Source organism: Centrocercus urophasianus, unplaced genomic scaffold (genome assembly GCF_019232065.1).
Source record: "Centrocercus urophasianus isolate 14NV4802_14NV808 unplaced genomic scaffold, USGS_Curo_1.0 seq_12, whole genome shotgun sequence".
Taxonomy (NCBI): Eukaryota; Metazoa; Chordata; class Aves; order Galliformes; family Phasianidae; genus Centrocercus; species Centrocercus urophasianus.
The window spans coordinates 23,978,697-23,998,167 of NW_024884364.1; the positions used below are offsets into that span (position 1 = coordinate 23,978,697).

Genomic DNA, 19,471 nt, shown 5'->3' on the forward strand with positions numbered 1-19,471 from the left:
ATGATAAGGATAGTAATATTTGATTCTCTTTCTGAAAACAAGCAAACAAGGAAAAAAAACCACCAGTATAACTTCTTACCAAGAAAAATAGAAAAGTTTTCTCTTTTTGTACACAAAGAACTGAGACAGTGTTAAGCTTGAAGTTGAGCTATTAAGCAGCTACAGGTCCTTTTCTCATTTTGGTTGCTTCCCTAGTGTCAGCCCCTATGTTTGTACCTCTGGATGATATTCTACAATTCATCCCTCCTTTTCAACTATGTGTTCAAGTGACAATAGTACTCTTTAGAAAACTGTATCACATTTTCAGGTCCAAAGCTGTTGAGCTGCCTTAATGGATTTCCCATTTGTAGTATGTGACCTGTTAAAATTGTGGTGACTTGGGAGATCCTCTTCAAAACAAAATATTTACCTGTCATAACATAAATACAAAGGAAAACAGATAAAACAGCATGACATCAATCAAAAAAAAAATTTCTTCACTTTAGTTCACCTTATCTTCTGTACCAGTGATTTTTTTTTTTAACTTCTTTATTTCTCTTTCTAAATAATCAATATGTTCTAAGTCCTGTCACACTCCTATGGTTTGTCCTACAGGACAAATGACCCTCTCCTGAGTTGCCCAGACCTTATCCAATTATTTACTTAGTTCTGACAATTTTTTCAGAGTTAAGATCCTCTGTCACTTCCTCTGGGGCATACAGAAGAGGCTCAAATGAGCACAGTGTAAGCTAATAATACTGAATCTTAAGACTTAAACAATGGTCTTGTTACTTTAAATATAATGTTCTCTGGCTGTGAAAGAACACAGGAAAACACAACACAATTAGAGCAAAAAATTTGTGGGATAATATTACGGAAATATGTGGCAAGCCAGATTTTGGGTTTGGTTTGAAATGTCCTTTTCTGTGAAGTGGGACAAGCACTAAATTTCCACAAAGATCTCAGGATCAATAGTCTCAAAGCTGCCCGTTGTAGTGCAGTCATTTTGAGCAGAGTGGTTTAATGTCCGGTTATTTTGCATTTCAGTATAGGACTCAGCCTAGACTTCACGGAAGATGACTATTCTTATTGTCTTTGATATCTCAGTCAATAGAAATTATGCTGCAATCCCTCTGCCATCCTTTTGCTTTACTTTGCATGAGAGTAGGAGAAAATTTTCCAAAATATGTTGTCCACTGAATACTGGAGCAAATGAGATATTTGGCTACAGGTGCCAATAATAAGCTATGAATTTCGGACCACTGAATTGATAATATGATAGTTATGACAATGGGTAGAGTTACCATAACCTATCTGTTGGAAATAAGACTGGTTAGAAATCAGTCTCTTACTAAAAGAAATAATGTGGAAATAATTAGAATAATAATAAGAAATATAAGAAATAATAAGAAATAAATAAGAAATAATATCAGAAATAATCTGCTCTATTATGTGACACTTGTGTATATTACATGGAAAAATAACAATGCAAAATATGTCCTTTCTCCTTAACCAAATGCATTCACTATATATATGTGTATGGGAACTGCTGAGTCATGGCCTGAACCTCTGATTGATCACCTGAGGCGAGCCATGAGTCAGCCAAAGGAGCACAGGTGAAGACAATTCACCTCTGCTGCTGGAAGGGGTGGAGCCAGGCTCCACCTCTCCTGGACCTATTTAAGAGCTGGCTACCAGAGGGGAAGGATCTCTTCTGGAGATCACCCCTCTTGGTGTTTTCTGGTGAGCTCAGCCGAAGGGTAAGCTCTTCCACTAATTCTCTTTTGTGATCATTGTTTACTTTGCCTAATTCTCTTGATTATATTGTAATCATAACACCTTGATATCTATTGATTATACAATTATATTGTAATTATAACATCTTGATTATACAATATGTATATATGTACTATATACATATGTATAATTGTTTCAATCCTAGATGTAATAATTTGTGTTATTTTATACTAAAGAGTGATTTTGTTAAAGTTTGTTATAGTAACATTGAAAAGTAGGGGCATTTTCTATTTGCAGTACAAAATGGGACAAAGGTCTCATCCTAAACAGAACCAAGTTGTGGGAATTTTTTTTCGAGGAAAAAAAATGCTGTGTACTTCAGTATTCAGAACAAATGTGTTCAGTTTCCAATTCTGTTGTGCTGTGTTGCAAATTCCTTTAGAATAACATCCTACAACCTGATTCATTGCCTTAATTTTAGTTTTAAACTCAGCGCTGGAAAAGTTCAGATCCTTTTCTCATAGGAGTTTTCAAAAGAATTAATTAAAATATAATGAAATAAAGGGAGCGGTTGAATGGATTTCTGAACTAGTTTCATTTTTACTAGGGAAAAAAAACCTGTCAGGGTACAAATAGTAAGTTTGAAGGGACTGGCAGCAATGTAGGAGAGTTCTGTGAACTATGCTAATTCATTTAGCTACAGGAGGCAGTACATCAGAGGCTATATAGCTGAACCAATTTTTCCAAAGAGCCAATTTCTTCTGAGATGAGGGAAAAAAAAAATGGCTTTATAAACATCTCATGAGAAATTCACCATCACAGAGTTTAAAACCAGTAGTTCATTCTGTACTGTGGTGTGTTTTTCCCCATGGAGGGGAGGTGGACGGCCACTACCCGGTGCTTGTCCTGCTCCAAAGCTCTTGCTCTTTCCCTTTCCCAAAGAGGAATTTAAAGTTCAAGCTGTTCAAATACAATCTAATGCACAATGTGTTCTTGGATAAATAATATTTCTACTGCTAGTGAACGACCTGGGATGCTATGTTTAAGAAATCTGGATAATGTTTTTCCAATATATGACAGGTTTTAAACTGTTCATTTACAGTTGCATTAGACCTTAGCTGCACATGAAACAGTGATAATTGTAGAAATTTAATTATAGGACTGTGAGAACACTGTCAGACATGCATCACTGACCTGAGCCAACCCCACATGGGACACTTCCCATCTCTAATCACCCAGGCTAGGAGCTCTGTACTAGCTCTGTATTCAGAGGCATGGAATCATAGAATTTCTCTGTTTGGAAAAGACCTCAAAGATCACCAGGTCCAACTGCAACCTACTCATACTACCCTAACTCTAACAATGCTCTGTTAAATCATGTCCCTGGACACCACATCCAAATGGTCTTTAAACACATTCAGAGATAGCGATTCAACCGCCTACCTGGATAGCCTATTCCAGTGCTAAACAATCCTTTCTGTAAAGAAGATTTTCCTAATATCCAGCCTGAACTTATGCAACTTGAGGCAGTTTCCCCTCATCCTGTCACCAGTGATAAGAGACCAATCTCGATCTTGCTGTAAGCACCTTTCAGATATTGGGAGAGAGCAGTAAGGTCTGCCCTCAGCTTCCTTTTCCACAGACTGAACAGCACCACTCTCCTCATAGAGCATATTCTCCAAGCTCTTCACCAGCCTTGTTGCCTTTCTTTGGACCTGCTTCATCATCTCTGGTCCCAATGCACTTACTGGCTTTTCCAAGTGAATCTAGACCCAACTTGTTCCTCACTGTGTCTGGATCTTGGTACCTGTCACAGTTACCACCATAAGGGGTTGGTCCCTCAAGACATGGTGGGCAGTGCAGTGCCCCTCAAATGTGAGAGAGGACTTCTTTACTTTGACAGGACTGGAACAAGCTGTTGGGGAGTCTCCTCTGGAGATATTCAAAACCTTCCTGAATGCTTTCCTGTGCAACCTATTCTAGGGAACCTGCTTTAGCAGAGGGGTTGAACAAGATGATCTCCAGAGGTCCCTTCTACTCCCTAAAATTCTATCATTAGGATAAATTTGCACTCCTTGGATAAGCAGTTATATCTAAGATCTATAATAATATCCTTTAACAATGCATGGAAAGCTATGCCACATGAAACTAGAGGTGAAATTAACTAATTTATTTCTGGATAAATTATTTCTACTTATGAATATTTCAGACTGGAGAAGAAAAGGCTCTGAGGTGACCTGATAGCAGCTTTTCAGCATCTAAAGGGAAGCTACAGGAAAGAAGGGACAGAGTCATTTGCAGGTTTGTGGTGTTAGAACAAGGAGCAATGGTTTCAAAACTAAAGAGAGTAGATTTAGGTCGTGTTGTGGTTTTATGGTTTTCGGCTATCAATATTCCACATCATAACATCATGTAGTGCACTGGTAGTTAAAGAGTTAATGCTTCAGTTCTGAGAAGAAGAACTACATACCCCAGAGGACTTTATGTTCAGAGACAAGATAAAGCCCCTGGCAATGTCTCTAAATCAGGCTGTCCTCCCTTCTGCTCATCCTGACTACGTCTTGCATTATTGTAAGGCCTTTGGCTTTTGGACACTCCCTCTCATTATATTTGATTTATTAGCTCCAAATCAAATTATGTTGTATTATATTGTATTATAATGTGTTATCTTGCATTCTGATATCTTATTTAGTAAATTAGTTTGTTTCTCCTCAGGTTGTTGCCGCTGCTTTGTTTTAGTCCCATCTCTCTACCCTTTTCCCTTATCCCTTTCCAGAGGCACAGTTCCACAGGTCCCTCCACCCCTCTAGTCAAGAAAGCAAGCCTAATCAGCCCGTAAAACATTGACAGTTTGGATACAAGGGAAACGACTTTTCCTTGCAAGGATGGTGAGACTCTGGAACAGATTGCCCAGAAATGTGGTGGATGCCTTGTTCCTGGAGACTTTCAAGGACAAGCTAGCCAAGGCTCTAAGCAACTGGATGTAACTGTGGATGTCCATGTTCCGTGTAGGGGATTTGGTCCAAATGACTTTTAAAGGCCCTTTCCAACTGTCACGGAGTTGATCAGATCAATCTATGTCCATAACAGGGGGCAACAGGCCTCTGCCCCTCCCCCCTCCACCCCAGTCCCACAAAAATGGGAAGGAAGGAAGGGAGAAAAAGAACAGCGGCAACAATCTATGGAGGTAAACTTATTTTATTATAATACTAGAATACAAGATAACACAATATATACAATTTAGTTGAAATTGAGATTAATAAATCAGACAAGATAAGAGAGAGAGAGTTCCCGGGACCGAGTCAAACCTGAAAAGCTTGGAACGGCTAGGAAAGCACCTCCAGCACCCACTGCAAGGCAGCAAGAGAGCGCCCCCCACCACCCAGAAGGGTCAGATCTTGTGACTGCTGTAATGTACAGGGATAGGTACTTGGAATTGGGGCATTAACACTTCAATGCCCCGTACACTACATGATGTTTTGATGTGGAATACTGAAACCCGAAATTAAAAAAAAACAAAACAAAAGAAACCAGAGAACCATGGCACCAACTCTAAGCATTCTATGATTCTATAATACATGCTATAGTGGATGCTCAAGAAAATCAGCAAGTAGATGCTTTTGTTCATTTTCTTCATTCTCTTTTGTTTTTAACAAACCTTTCCAATTTCTGACAAGTCTCATTGTTTATGATTGAAGTACTTCTAAAAAAAGGAATGTTTTTAATCAGAAAAGTACAAAAATGAGCAGAGATGATCAAAAGAATTGAGCGACACCTAACATAGACCTTGATAAATCTGTCTTGTCCTTTTTGAAATTCTTTATGTTCTAGCTTTGATAGTCTCCAAAAATGAGCTGCTCAGTTAATATCATGTAATCTAGGGAAAAGTGTTTTGAAGTACTACCTGACTATATAACTAAATGTCACATATCCTTGATATTGCAAGATACTATTGAAAATGTTCTTATGGTTCTTCCTGGTATCTTCTGTGATTCTTTCTGTAGAGAATGCATTTTCTATAAATACAAAGATAATTTCCATATGTTCATTTGTTTGATTTCTGTGATACCCTGTTTTTCTGTGTTACTAGACTTTAAGCGGATATCTTTACTAAAAAAAAAAAAAAAAGTAAAATGTGAATTTTCTCTGAGAAGTCTAGGTATCTTTATCTCTAAGTATCTTTTTCCCATTCATTCAAGTTTTTATTTTTTTCCTTCTAGGCTGTGAAGGTCTGCTAGTCTTCTTTTTTGCCTTGAATGCATATTAATAATATACATTGGCATACTCACCCCATAACTTGAAAATATCACATAAGTACATGATGCACTAGGGTTGTTTTTTTGTCAGTTTATTCTTATTTTTCTTCCTTTTCTATTTTATACCATGGCTTGAGTAGATCTATCTAGTGATTTCTTCCTCTAATGGATTAAGTTCCGAAGAAAAATGAAAGATCTTTGAGCAATTTGGGGTGCTTTTGTTTTGTTCAGGTGATAATGAGGTGGTGAAAACATTCTCTGTGCGTACGTAGATAGTTAAATTTAAGAAATTCACAGTATTTTACTTTTAAGAGTACTAAGTCTCATCTCAACTCAGGATTACATTCTGAATACAAAAGTAGTGTTTCTCTTTAAGAAGTGCAGCTCCTGTACAATCTAATATGGGCAGAGGATAATCTTATATCTTCTTTTCTGTGTCTTTTATTTTTTTTATTATTTGCTGCATAGAAAACTGCTGCAATTTGATGCAGTCTTTAGTATTTGAATTGTTTTTAAAAATCCTCAACAGTGAAATACTATTGTATTCCTGTTGCTTTTCAACCATATCCCTTTCAGTATGCATTTTAAATATATTTTAAATTCATGCTTTCTGTTTTATCCTTAATTCTTCAAATAGTTTCTTTGCAAAACTTAGCTTTACTTAAGACAAGCAAAGTCTTCTAACACTCTGGAGACCAATCTAAAAAAAAAGTCATTTTGCCTTTATTTTCTTCTAACAGTTTCAAAAGGAAATTATACATAACGTGGAGAAGTTAGCAATGTGCTGTATTATTTTAAGAACATATCCTTTATTATTTAAAGTTTTCAATAAATTTTATTTCTTTCTTCACTTAAATATTATAGCTCAGAGTACAAAGAAATCTTTTAAAATAATTTCTTGTTTATTTTTTCACTAAGAGAGAAATTTATCTATCTTCTACCAATATTTTGTATGCTTTGAAGTGTGATCAGGTTTTGTTGGTTTTTTTGTTTGTTTGTTTTAATTCAATCATTAATTCATTCATCCATTTATTTATTTTTAAATTGACAAATAACGGTATCATCAATGAAATGAATTCATCAAGTAAGAATATCATCCAAAATAACAGGTGTTTTGATAGTGTTTGCTGTATTACAATAAGACAAATATAAACTGTCAAAATAGAAGTACCTTCTGTTGGGAAAAGCATGGCATGGGAGAATTCACTTTTAACAATGGAATAACTTGATCTATCTTGACCTACTTGTCTTTAATCTGACTGCTATGAAAGATATCGACAGATTCTGGTGGGTCCCTTCCAATTCAGGGTATTCCATGATTCTGTGGTTCTCTGATAGCTCAGCTTTTAATATCTGGTAGTTTAGCGTTTAGAATTTAAATTTTCCTTTAAGCAGTCTGATACTGGCCGTTTACTCTTTCATCTTTTTGACTCCGACATTTTTTTAATTCCAGATTCTTTTATTATTCTGTAAACAAAACCCTTATAAACAGAGAACAAAACTATTCTTTCCCAATTCTCCAAAAGAAATTGAAAAAACAACAGAGCAAACCTTTCCTAGAAGGTGCATCTTCTCCTTATATCATTATTTCCTGCTCCCAGACTTACTGCAACTTTTTGTAAATTCCAAAAAGTTTTTCTCTGCTTTCTCATAACTTTGGTGTGAAAAAGTGTGTGAAAGAGGTAAGACTATCTGGAAAACATTAATTCAGGCCTTTCTATTTCTTGGAGAAAAATCAGGGAAGCCATGTATCATGACCTCGTTTTTTGTTTGGAAAGGGAAAATCTTGTAACAGGAATGGAAATAACTGGTGGATAGACGAGAATGCAACAGATAGATGAGGTGATAAAACAATACAGAAGAAATTAACGGTTAGTTATATTCAGTAGACAGGAAATTTTTTAAATGTCTGCTTTTACAGCACTAAAATAAACTAGCTTGCTCTTTCAGTTGATAATATTAATCTTCTCATAAATGTATTAATAAAAATTCCTAATATGAATGGAAATAAGAGAGAATAAACTTATAAAGAATCATTCTACCAGAAACTCTCTATAGAAAGTATTTTCACAATTTCGTGAGTATTCTTCATTTTATTTCTTCCCCTTACGTTCATAAAAAGCATCCATTTTGACATTTCCAATTATTTTTCTTGATATTTGTAAAATCAGCTGTAGCAGGTGTAGTTGCTCTGACACTTTACTACAATACTCTGAAGTGACAACTAGCAATGCCATTTTTGGGAACAAAACTGCCATGAGGGCAAATTCCTGGTGTTAGCTTTCTACTAATTAGGTAAATGTACACTTGAGGTTACATTTGCAGGCATCCATTTGCATAATTATCTCAAATTTAATAGTACACTCACCATATCCCATAGCTACTTGGGATGCAATTATTTTGACAATTATTATTAGCAGATATTATAAATAATTCAGGACATATTAATGCAAAATAAATCCATTAAGACCAAAGCCCTAGGGCAGAAAGTCTGACTCTCATAGAGTGATGAACAAAACACTTTTCTTGGATGCCAGTTTTTGTACCTTGTGAGAGTATACAGGAAGAATGGTCAAAATGTGACATAGAATGTGTAGCATTATAATGTTATCAAAGCATAAGCTATGTTTAATATTTCTCTAATATAAAAAGGAAAATTTTGTTTCCATAATAGTTAAACAGAAATGTTTTCTTGGAAAACGTCTGGTAAAGTTTATGATAGGTGAATGATGGACAAGAATGTGATTGAGAAAAAGCAGCTGGATTTATCGAAGGCAAATATTGTCTATCCAACTCAGTTGACTCAGTTGATGAAATAACTAGATTTGTGGACATGGAAAGAGCAGATCATCTCATGTTTCATGACCTTAGGAAGACCTTCAGTAATGCCTCCTCCGGTATTCTTACAGCCAAATTGGACATGCTGGATAAATGGAGGGTTATTGGAATATCAGGTTGAAAAGTCCAACTGGCGGTTTGTGATAAGTGTTGACCCCAGATATTACTGTAGGAGACAATACTGATTAATGGCTTTATTAATGACCTCAGTGTTTGGATAGAATGCACCATCAAGCAGTCTGGATGATACCACACTGTCGGAGGAACTGGTCAAAGAGACTGTTAGAGAGTGAAAAGATCACCCTGAGCTCAACAATATGAAGGTGAAGTTCTGGGCTTGAGATGGACTAAGCTTGTGTAACAGTGCCAGCAGTATGGCAACTGGTTTCAAAAAGTGATTATTCCCTTTTAATAATGCTTGTGAGACCACGTCTTGAATATACATCGATTAGATGCAGAAGTCTCTAATGCTAAACTACTGAACTCCTGAAGTATTTCTTCTTGATAAGGAGTTAAGAAGGATGACCCATTTGCTCCAGTGCAGGTCTTGCCACAATGCAAGAAATTGGACTTTACTTCAAAAATACTAAAATACCAATCACTCTGTAACAATTTCTTAAGTTTATTTCTTAAAATTCTTCACAAAATGTTTGTAGAAGTAATTCAAATTTGGTGTTCATACGTGCCATGTATTACATGAAACAGATCTGAAATCTTTCTTCTTCAACGTTTTGCTATATTCAGTCAGAAATTTTCTTTGGCATTCTGTCTCACTCCAATTTATAGGAGGGAGATGAGGTTCTTTTAATATCTGCATACCCGGCGTGAGATTAAGAAACAATGGTTCAAATGTTGGTCCAACCAGTCTATTATAAATCCTAATCAGAGTGATGGGGAAAGGAAGGAGGGTGATAGAAAAGATAGGAAAGAAGCAAGAACTGTGTAAAGCAGGGAGAGTCACCACCAGGTTCAAGCAGCGTCCCATTGCACGACGTTTCGAAGGTCCAAGATAGAAGCAGTGGGGGGGTGAGGGGGGGTGGGAAGGGGAGCAGCAGCATGGCTGGTCTTGGGGATCAAGCAGGAAGCAGGAAGAAGTCACAGAGCCAATCTGGGAGGAAGCAGCAGGACTCAGGCAGCAGGCCCAGGAGAGTCCATCAGCATGCAGGAATGTCATAGGAGGCAGACACCTATCCTCATGGTTTTCAATTCCTCTTTTATCCTACTTGTTCTCCTGCGTACATGACATCCCTGGGCGCTTGAGCAAGAGTCATGTGAGTACCCCTGAGATGGCCATATTCCTTGAGATAAGTCCACACAAAAGGCTGCTTCACAGCCATTAAGCTGCATCTTATCTCTCTCTTGCTGCCCCTGACCTTGTCCATCTGTGTCCCTCAGACAAAGGATTTCTCAACCCTTGCCCAGGACTTGCTTGGACTTGTTCATCTGTGTCTCCAGAAAGCCTTGAGACAATGATGTAAAAGAATAATCTCTTATACATTCCTGAGAACTTTAATTTTGGATCCAGCACTAGTAAGCACTTAACCTTAAAAAAAATCCTGTTATTTTTACATATTATTATTATGTGCCCTCTGATAACTTATAATCAAAATTTTGAAATGTGTTATAAAGCTTTAAAGCTTTGACACTGTGTACATATATATGTGTTTGTAGCCAACTTATAACATTACATCTATTAGACCATAAAAATTTCATAAAGAATAATTCATTCTAATTTTGAAGAAAAAAAAACTTATAACAAAATAAACCAAATAATATTGCTTATTCTAAAAATGTCTGTCTTCTAATAAGTGTCTGGGTAAATGGTCCAAGATCAATGAAAGTTAACAGGGTTCCTTTAATGACCGTTTTTTTTTTTCCTTAAAATTGAATTAATCTAAATTAAATTTCAATTTGAGACAATTATGAAAGAAAATATCTTAATGCTATTTTTTAACAAAAAAAAATAACAGAACAGCAACTGTGAAACATTTAAGAAGTACGTGGTCATATAATGCATTCTTGATTTCAGCATTAAAGTTCCCCCATTTTCTGTACTTAGGGGGGTATGAGTTGTTATTCACGCCAGTGTTATGAACACAGAATAAGTTGTCACGGTTTTATGATTTTTCATAAGGTCATCTGACCTCCTTTTTCTTCTACGTCAGGCTCTGCTCCCTGCTGCTCGTCCCAACAGCACGCATCACTTCAACATTAGTGAAAGGCCTTAAGCTTTTGGACAATCTGTCATTATATTTGATTTGTTCGCTTCAATTCTAATTATAATGTATTATAGTGTGTTATCTTGCGTTCCGATACCATATTTAGTAAATTAGTTTGTTTCTCCTCAGATCGTTGCCACAGTTTTTAATTATTTTGGGGCCCCCTGTTTCCCTTTTCCGGAGGTGCAGATTTGCAAATCCGCACCCCACGAGTCACGGAACTGGGCCAAACCATCCCTTCAACAGTTGACATAAGTACATCTGAACGTAATGAACATAATTTTAAGTACATCATTTTTCTGGATTCAAGTATTCTGTTTTATTTTATTGGCTGTAAGACAGAGTCACACAACTGTCCTGCTGATCTGAGAGAATTAACAAAAAAGCATTAAACAAACATTTTCATTTAAATTAATGACCTGTGCTTATACAAGTTTGCCTGTTGTTCCTTCGATTCATGAAGTTTTTCTGTAGCAGTGCTTTCTCAATTGATTGGCTATAACAAATGAGAAATACCCTCACAACTCAAAGGGAAAACATGTCATGGGCAAAGAAAGAAGAGACAACAAAGAACTGAAATTTTTAATTTTGAAATTGTCTATTTATTAAGACAGATTCTTATTACTTTACTAGGGTTGAAAATCCCTTTCATTTTCTCACCTTTATTCATATAAACATCTTTCTTATTGTGTGGGAACTGCTGAGTCACAACCTGAACCTCTGATTGATCACCTGAGGAAAGCAATGAGTCAGCCAAAGGAGCACAGGTGAAGGCAATTCACCTGTGAAGCCAGAAGGGGTGGAGCCAGGCTCCTAGATCTATTTAAGAGTTGGCTACCAGTAGGGAAGGATCTCTTCTGGAGATTGCCTCTGCTGTAGTTTTGTAAGCGAGCCCAGGATAGGGGTAAGCTTTTCTATCTATTTTTTTTTTGTTATTGTTATCTACTTTGCCAAACTCTCTTGTTTATTTTGTAATTATAACATCTTAATGTTCACTGACTGTACACTTATTTATTAGTTTGGGGATTATTTATCTTGATATTGGGGCCTTTTAGTCAAGTTTGAGCTGAAAAATGACTGGAGTTACAGTTTTAAATTTCTTCATAAGGACTGTAATTGAAAACTCTGAATTAAATTAAAGTGATGTTAAAGAGTTTTCTGTATATAGATATATGTAAACATATATAAGCATTCAGGCTTTATAGTCACATGTTATTTTAATGCTGACATGGATTTCTGTGTGTGTGATAGGATGAAAGCAGTGCATGATCTTGATTTCTCTTCCACGCACGTGATGTTGTATGCTCTCAGTTCTTCTGTGGAAACAGTGAGTCACTTTACTTAGACATACGGTGAGGGATTTGAACTATACAGTTTCTCTTTTCTCCTAATTAGGTATTAATCAAGTCAAGAGAGATATTAACTTAAATGGTAGCTGGGCTTCAAACCCTAGAAAAAGCTTTATATTTGTAATAGAATTTATGCCAGTGTAAATCAGGAAAAAATGAACGTATATGCGTTCAAAGAGTATCTTCAAATAAAGCTTGAAGCACTATGTTATTTATTGCAGCTGATAAAATATTTCAGCTGATAAAATATTTCAGCAAGAAACTGGCATTTATTTCCATGTTTTTTAGAAGAATTAACAAGTTCCAAAATCACAAATCAAAAATTCAGTTCAACCTATGTTTATGCACTGCAAAAGATTAGGAGGTAAGGATATTTAAATTTGGCTAGACTTGGTCAAGTACTGAATTTAATGTGTGTAATGTCACTTGCATTGCACAGAGATGACCAGGTATAAGGATTTGAAACAACACTTCAGAAGTTTTAGCTACAAAATTTGTATTAGCACTTCTGAATAAAAATTGTCTGTATTTGCCAGTATCTAACTTGGGGGGAAAAATAATATATTGATAAATATAATAAATATTTAAAATATTTAAAAATACAAAATATTAAAAATTATACCATACGGTGATTATTATACCATAACATGATTGATTACAGATTATAAAATATAAAATATTAAAAATATTTAAATATTAAAGTATTTGATGCATAAATTAATAAATAATAGTCTTGCAATCACCCATCTTGAGTCTGTTCCCCAGAATACACTGACTGTGTCTCAACTACAAGCACAGTAAACATCCTACAAGATTTTTCATCCTCTTAGCTATTGGCTTTGAAGAGACACACCATGTTGTACAGGGTATGTCATCATGACTACAGCTGCTTTAAAAGAGGTTCATCTACGTTCAGCTTCACACTGTGGCACTGGTGGCACCATTCCTCTCATATTTCCTCTCTCTCATTCCATTTCAGGATCCTCAGGCTTCTGGAGATCCTGCTGTTTTGGATCATGTCATTGTTGCTACATTTCCCATGGGGTCCAGCTCTGAATTATGGGTGCAAGAAAATCTACTCCTCTGAATGCCACTTCACTGAATCCTTTCTTATGGGGAAAGGAAAGGAGTCACTGTTTTTCTAAGCTTTGCTATCAGTGACAGCCACTAAACACAGTAGCATTATTTTTTTTCAACATTGTTAGTGAAAATACACATTTTCTGTGTTCTAGTATGAACTTACTTCATACTATTCTAACTTCTCTGATTCTCTGAAGCTCTGGGAAAAGCATATATAAACACATTGTTTTATGTTTAAAAAAAAAAAAAAAAGACTCAAACACAGAAGGGGGCTTATTAACTGTCCCTTATTTTCTTGGTTTGATAAAAGAAGGATGAATAAACAGATGGGGTGAAATTCCCAATTTCTCCATTTTTCTAGTGGAGAAGTACTTTTTCCTTAGTATCTTTATGTTACTGTAGCAATATAATCTTAAAATGATGTATGTATTGTGAAATTTAAGGAAAAAAACACTTTTCCTGTTTTTTGCTTATTACTAATGAGATCTTCAGATTAAAATATTACTAACTTACTCTGAAATCTAAATTTCAGTTACTTCTCTCTTAAACAAAAAAATAATCTTACTGGAAGTCTTGTACCAATACAATATTCTATGTTTCCTTATAAACTGCACTCTGAAATACAGTCTGTTAGAAAAATAAGTAATAGACTGGTATTGGTATTCACTGTAAGAATCTAGCAGTTTCTTTAGATTTCTTTTTTTTTTTTTTTCACTTGGCTGATGGAATAAATTCACTTCTAAATTTGATGGAATTAATTCACTTTTGAGAAACTTTTTCTTTATAATAAATGGCAGTAATATTTCCTCATCATATTAAGCATTTTCAGTGATTTCTAAAGTTGAATATTACATGTGTGGGCTTTAGGTCCCACTCAAATTGCATTAAATATGCAGTACACCTTGTGGTATTTGGCAGCTTAAATGACCAGTGATGTTCTAACTAGGCTATGAGAACAGAAAGCTGGAGGTGTAACTCATCCCAAATTTTGTCAAGACTTTGTATATTACACCAGTGAAAATTTCCTTCAAAAATAGAAATAAAATTCCAACTGAAATTTTTGTTTTTAATATAATGAACAGCTTAAAGAACTAATAATTATTCTCTTCAGGAAAAAATACTTTTATTGCTATTGAGAGGAAAAAATCAAAATAATGTATAATTATATATTACTATATATATATGTATATATTTTTCCTCCAGAAAATATGCTTTTTGAATTACATAGGGTTCCAAGGAAATTGTAATTCATTTGTCTTTCTATACTTTTTTTCTCTTGGGCTAGCTTCTCAAACTGGACATTGTTTCCTGTAATGTACCATTCTGATGATTCACCATAATCTTCTTTCTTGGAGAAAATGTGAGTGCACCCTTTGGGAAACAGAATGAATTCATAGAATGTGGTCTGAAGAGACATGTGAGAGCAAAGCTAATCGAACTGCAATCCTCATAAGACAGAGCAGGATTATTATTATTTTTTAAATTGCAATAATTTGTATGTAATATTCAGAAAGAAAAAACAAAACAACAGGGCTTTCTGAGGAAAAGAAATAGGCAATAACATAATTTATTTTTAATAATAAATTGTCTGCTGACAGTTGTTGCTTTTTTTTTTTTTTTTTTTTCAAGAAAGGATACAGTTAACAGACAATCTTAAAGCAGTTGCATTGTAATGCTCAGACAAATATCTAACAAGTATATTTTCATCCCACATCTGTGAAGAAAACAGAAACGGTGAGCATTCTGTGCATTTACCTAACATTCCTTGGTGTGCAAGGCAAGAAAAAATTATTCAGTTACAAATATTCCTTCAGTGAATGAGAATTCAGGCTAGGCTAGATCACAGGAGTTTCTATGCTAGAAGTATGCTTGATATCTTCCAGGCTTTCCAATACACCAGGGTGGCAATTCCAGATACGTGTACAGGCTGGTAGACAAAAAGCTTAACATGAGCCAACAGTATACATTTGTGACTCAAAAGGTCAACTGTATCCTGGGCTGCTTCAAAAGAGTGGTGGCCAGCAGGGAAAGGGTGGTGACTGTTCTCTACTCTGTTCCCGTGAAGCTCCACCTAGAGTACTGTCTGTGTCCTGGCTTGAGGTTCCCAGGAGGAATGTGGAGCTGTTGTAGTGAGTTAAGAGGAGGGCCACAAAGATGATCAAAAGACTGAAGCAGCTCTTCTGTGAAGAAAGACTAAGGAAGTTGGGCTTGTTCATCCTGAAGAAGATAAGGCTGTGAAAAGGTCTTACGGTAGCCTTCTAATACATAAAGGAAAAGATGGGAAGGCACATGTAGTGATAGGATGACGGGTAATAGTTTTAAACTGAGAGAGGATAGATTTATATATAAGGAGTAAATTATTGATGATGATAGAGGTAAGGCACTGAAACCTGTTATCCAGACAAGCTGTGTATGCCCCATCCCTGGAGGTGTTCATGGCCAGGTTGACTGGGGCACTGTGCAGTCTGAACTAGTGGTGGAAACCCTGCCCGCTATGGGGGAGCTGGAACTAGATAATCTTTAGGGTCCTTCCCAACCCAAGAACTTCTATGATTTAGCAGATTGCTAAATGATCCAAATGAATACAGGAGAGGCTTCCTAAACAAATGGTTGAAATGAAAGTTGACGTAAAATCACCTAGAATCTGAGAGGGAGAATGAGAATTGAGAAATGTGCTATGTTCCTACCTTTTTAAGAAAAACAGTATTGGCATCTTCCACAAAGCCATCATGTGCAAACAAAGTATTTAAGGAGTCACAAGAAAATTCTTCTTATGGGTGTATGACATACTTTATATATATAGTCTTAGTCAGGGGGCTCCTAATCTTTTTTAAAACTTATACATATTGTAATGAATTCAGAGTTTATTGACTAAATTCGTTGTAATAAAGCAAAAATCAGACAAAGTAATGTGCTTTTGAGAATATTCTTTGTCACCAATATAATTATTTGTTGTGTGATTTCCACAAAGGAGGACTCAGTAATAAATCTTTCAGATTTTTCTCATTAAAAAAAGTGAAGTGTTTCTTTGTTTGTCTTTCTTATTGCTTTTGCTTTTTGTGTCATTTTAATTTTGCTATTTGTACAATTGCGTATCTGCATCCAGGCATTTAAGCTCTGTGGAATTATAACAGCCAAACCACCAATTTGTTTATTTTCCGTTAATGTAATTTACTTGAGCTGCTGTGCTTGCAGGAAAAAAAAAAAGCAGACCTCCTTGGAGCTGTGTTGGTAATGTTCTAACACATTTTATTATTTGTAGCAGATGTTGGAATTTTAATATTTTAATAATAATAATTGTGTGTGTTTGTTGATAAATGGTGGCTCTTGCAAGTAAAGCATATCATGAGGTTATAATAATGTAATAATTTGAAATCAAATGTTTCCTTAGGGGGAAAAAAATAATTTCTCGGCCCCCCCCCCCCCCCTTAAGATCATTGGGATACTAATAGTCAGTCTCTTATTTCTTCTTTTATTTTACTATCAAAACTGACTGAAATCTTTATGTGAGGCAGTCTGACCTAAAAATAAGTTTTCCTGAATCTGACTTAGAAATACCAATATTTTTTATCATAGTTTTTTTTATTGTAGTTGGAAATATTTAGATAACTGTTAGTGTGAGAATGTGTGGGGCTTGGTTGGTTGGGTTTTTGTTTTTTTTTTTTCTTGTTCTTTGTTTGGTAGTGGTTTTTCCCAGAAAAATAATTCTGCCGACACCTCAATGCTAGATCTCAAAAATTACTCCATATTGAAAAGTCTGACACTGCACTTTTCTATATGTAAGCATTTTTTCCAATTTGAAGAGTTTGCCTGGTATAGCTGATATTTTAATATAGAAGGTATTTCTGAAATGTCACATGGTAACTTTCAATTTGAAAATTTTGAGGCTTTTCTAGATGTGCCTGTTTGAAGATGTGCTTTAATGATATTTTATGTGTTCAAGAACTCTGCTTGTCCTCATATTTATTTTAAAAAGTTCCAAATTTGCTGAAAAAAATAATTCTTAGCTTTCATGTAGAAATGGCAGATAGCTGCTAATAGTTAAATTTCTTTTTAAAATCTACTCAGTCTTTTTATGATTCTGTCCAGAAATCACCGTAAATAAATAAAAGTCCCACTGATCTGGAAATAAAGGGCAAAAATGTGAAAAAGTTATCAAGCAAAAGACTTCTTGAAAGTCTTATGTCTTATTCAGTGCAGATACTTTCATCTTTCATATGCAATTTCAAATTGAAAGGCCTGTACAAAGGGATAATTAGAAACTAAACTAAACTTTTTCTAAATGAAAATATTTTGGAACTGATATTTCTGAATTTCATAAATTTTAGACAAAAAACAAATTTTTGCATGACATTTTTTCTTGACAATCTTTCAACTGGTTCTAACCAGTTACAAAGTTCCCCTGTAAATATTTCCTGGCCTACTCCAGGTTTAAATTCTTTACATACTGATACAATATAAAAAATAATAACCCATGTTACTCTTTTACCTTCTTAGTTGTTCCATTGACATTTCAGTCCACACTTTAAGCCATTTCTGTATGAATTATCTAATATTTCATTTTCCTGAGCGAGCAGGGAATGTTTACTGCTAAATTAGAAGAACAAACAGAATAAATAAAAATAAAGTTTCTGAGCAATTTTGCCTCTGCATGAGAGCCAAATGTTTATTGAGAGAAACATTTCTTCACATTATTTCAGTAGTTCATGCGTCTCTGTTACTGTCTCCAGTTTCAAGACAAGAAGACAGGGGAGGTGAAAAATTATGTGGTGTAACTTGTAGATGCCTCTTATCTGGTTTTGTGAACTGATCTAAAGCCTGACATTCTTATCTGAATTCAAACATTAAAAACAAAACAAACTTTTTATTTATTTATTTATTTATTTTACATAGAGGAAGGATGGGCCAAATATTGAAGCACTATTAGTAACTTTATGAAAATAGGATTCAATTAAATATGTTGCCATTTCTATATGACCTTATATAAATCACTTAGGCTAAATTTTCAATACTATTTTGGTAGCCAATGTGGAATTCATCTCACTTAACTTTTAACTATCAAAGATGAAAGCATTTAACCTAAGTCGGTGCATTGGATCTCTTTATAGTCAGTGAAGTATGTAGACATGTCCCTCCAGAGAAAATGTCATCCCACTTTTCTTTTTCTGCCTTGGAGAGAACCTATATAATTAGTATAATCTATATATGCTTGGCTCCTATAACTTCATCCAGAATGAGATGATGATTTCTGTGACCAAATTCTCTAGTGAATGTCAATTTTCCTACTCCATTTACAGAATTCTGAAACTTGTTCATGTGACTCAATATACATAAAGTCTCCACATGTGCATCCACACATAAACATACATATACACGTACATACACATGCATATCAGAATGTAAACTAATATGACAAATGCATATACAATGATTTTTCTTTTGAACACTTGCTATGTTTGGTTTCATCTTTGTCACTGAAGTAGACAGACATTACAGGATGTCTTTCCTTAAGAATACAGCAAGATAATGATTTTTGTTGTTGTTGTTATTTTTATATATCTATTTATCTACTTGTTTGTTTACTATGCCCATGTGCTAAAACATAAACATTTTTTAATTTCAGTATGGTCATAACAGAGCTAATAGAGGAAGAAAAAGGACATGGTTAATGAAGTCTTATGAAATGTCTGCTCTGAAAGTAATGTCTTCTACCTTATTATGCTGGCCCCATAACATCAGAGGCAGATGTTGGTGGTTTGGCAATAGAGACTGAACCTTCCCACTAAAATTCTGCTTTATTCTGTCACCTTGTGATAGACAACAGCAGAGGGGCAATCTGACAAAATGGTTTCTGATATAGAAGAGAGGATGAATCAAAGGCATGGAATTGATTTCCTCCATATGGAGAACATGGCACCCACTGATGTTCGCAGACAGTTGCTGAACATTTATGGAGATTGAACAGTGGGCATCAGCATAACGATGTAGTGGGTGGCACATTTCAGCAGTGGTG

At 35.2% G+C, this 19,471-nt stretch overlaps 1 long non-coding RNA gene across 2 annotated transcripts; it reads left to right on the forward strand.

The window, feature by feature from the left end:
* The first annotated feature begins 1,698 nt into the window (after positions 1-1,698).
* Positions 1,699-13,693, forward strand: LOC122156068. 2 transcript variants are annotated; one of them, XR_006167376.1, is made up of 3 exons: positions 1,699-1,739; positions 12,281-12,356; positions 13,358-13,693. It is a non-coding gene; the product is annotated as an uncharacterized LOC122156068 (long non-coding RNA). The 2 variants fall into 2 exon arrangements; XR_006167375.1 differs by lacking the exon at positions 1,699-1,739 and adding an exon at positions 3,978-4,017.
* Positions 13,694-19,471: the final 5,778 nt, after the last annotated feature.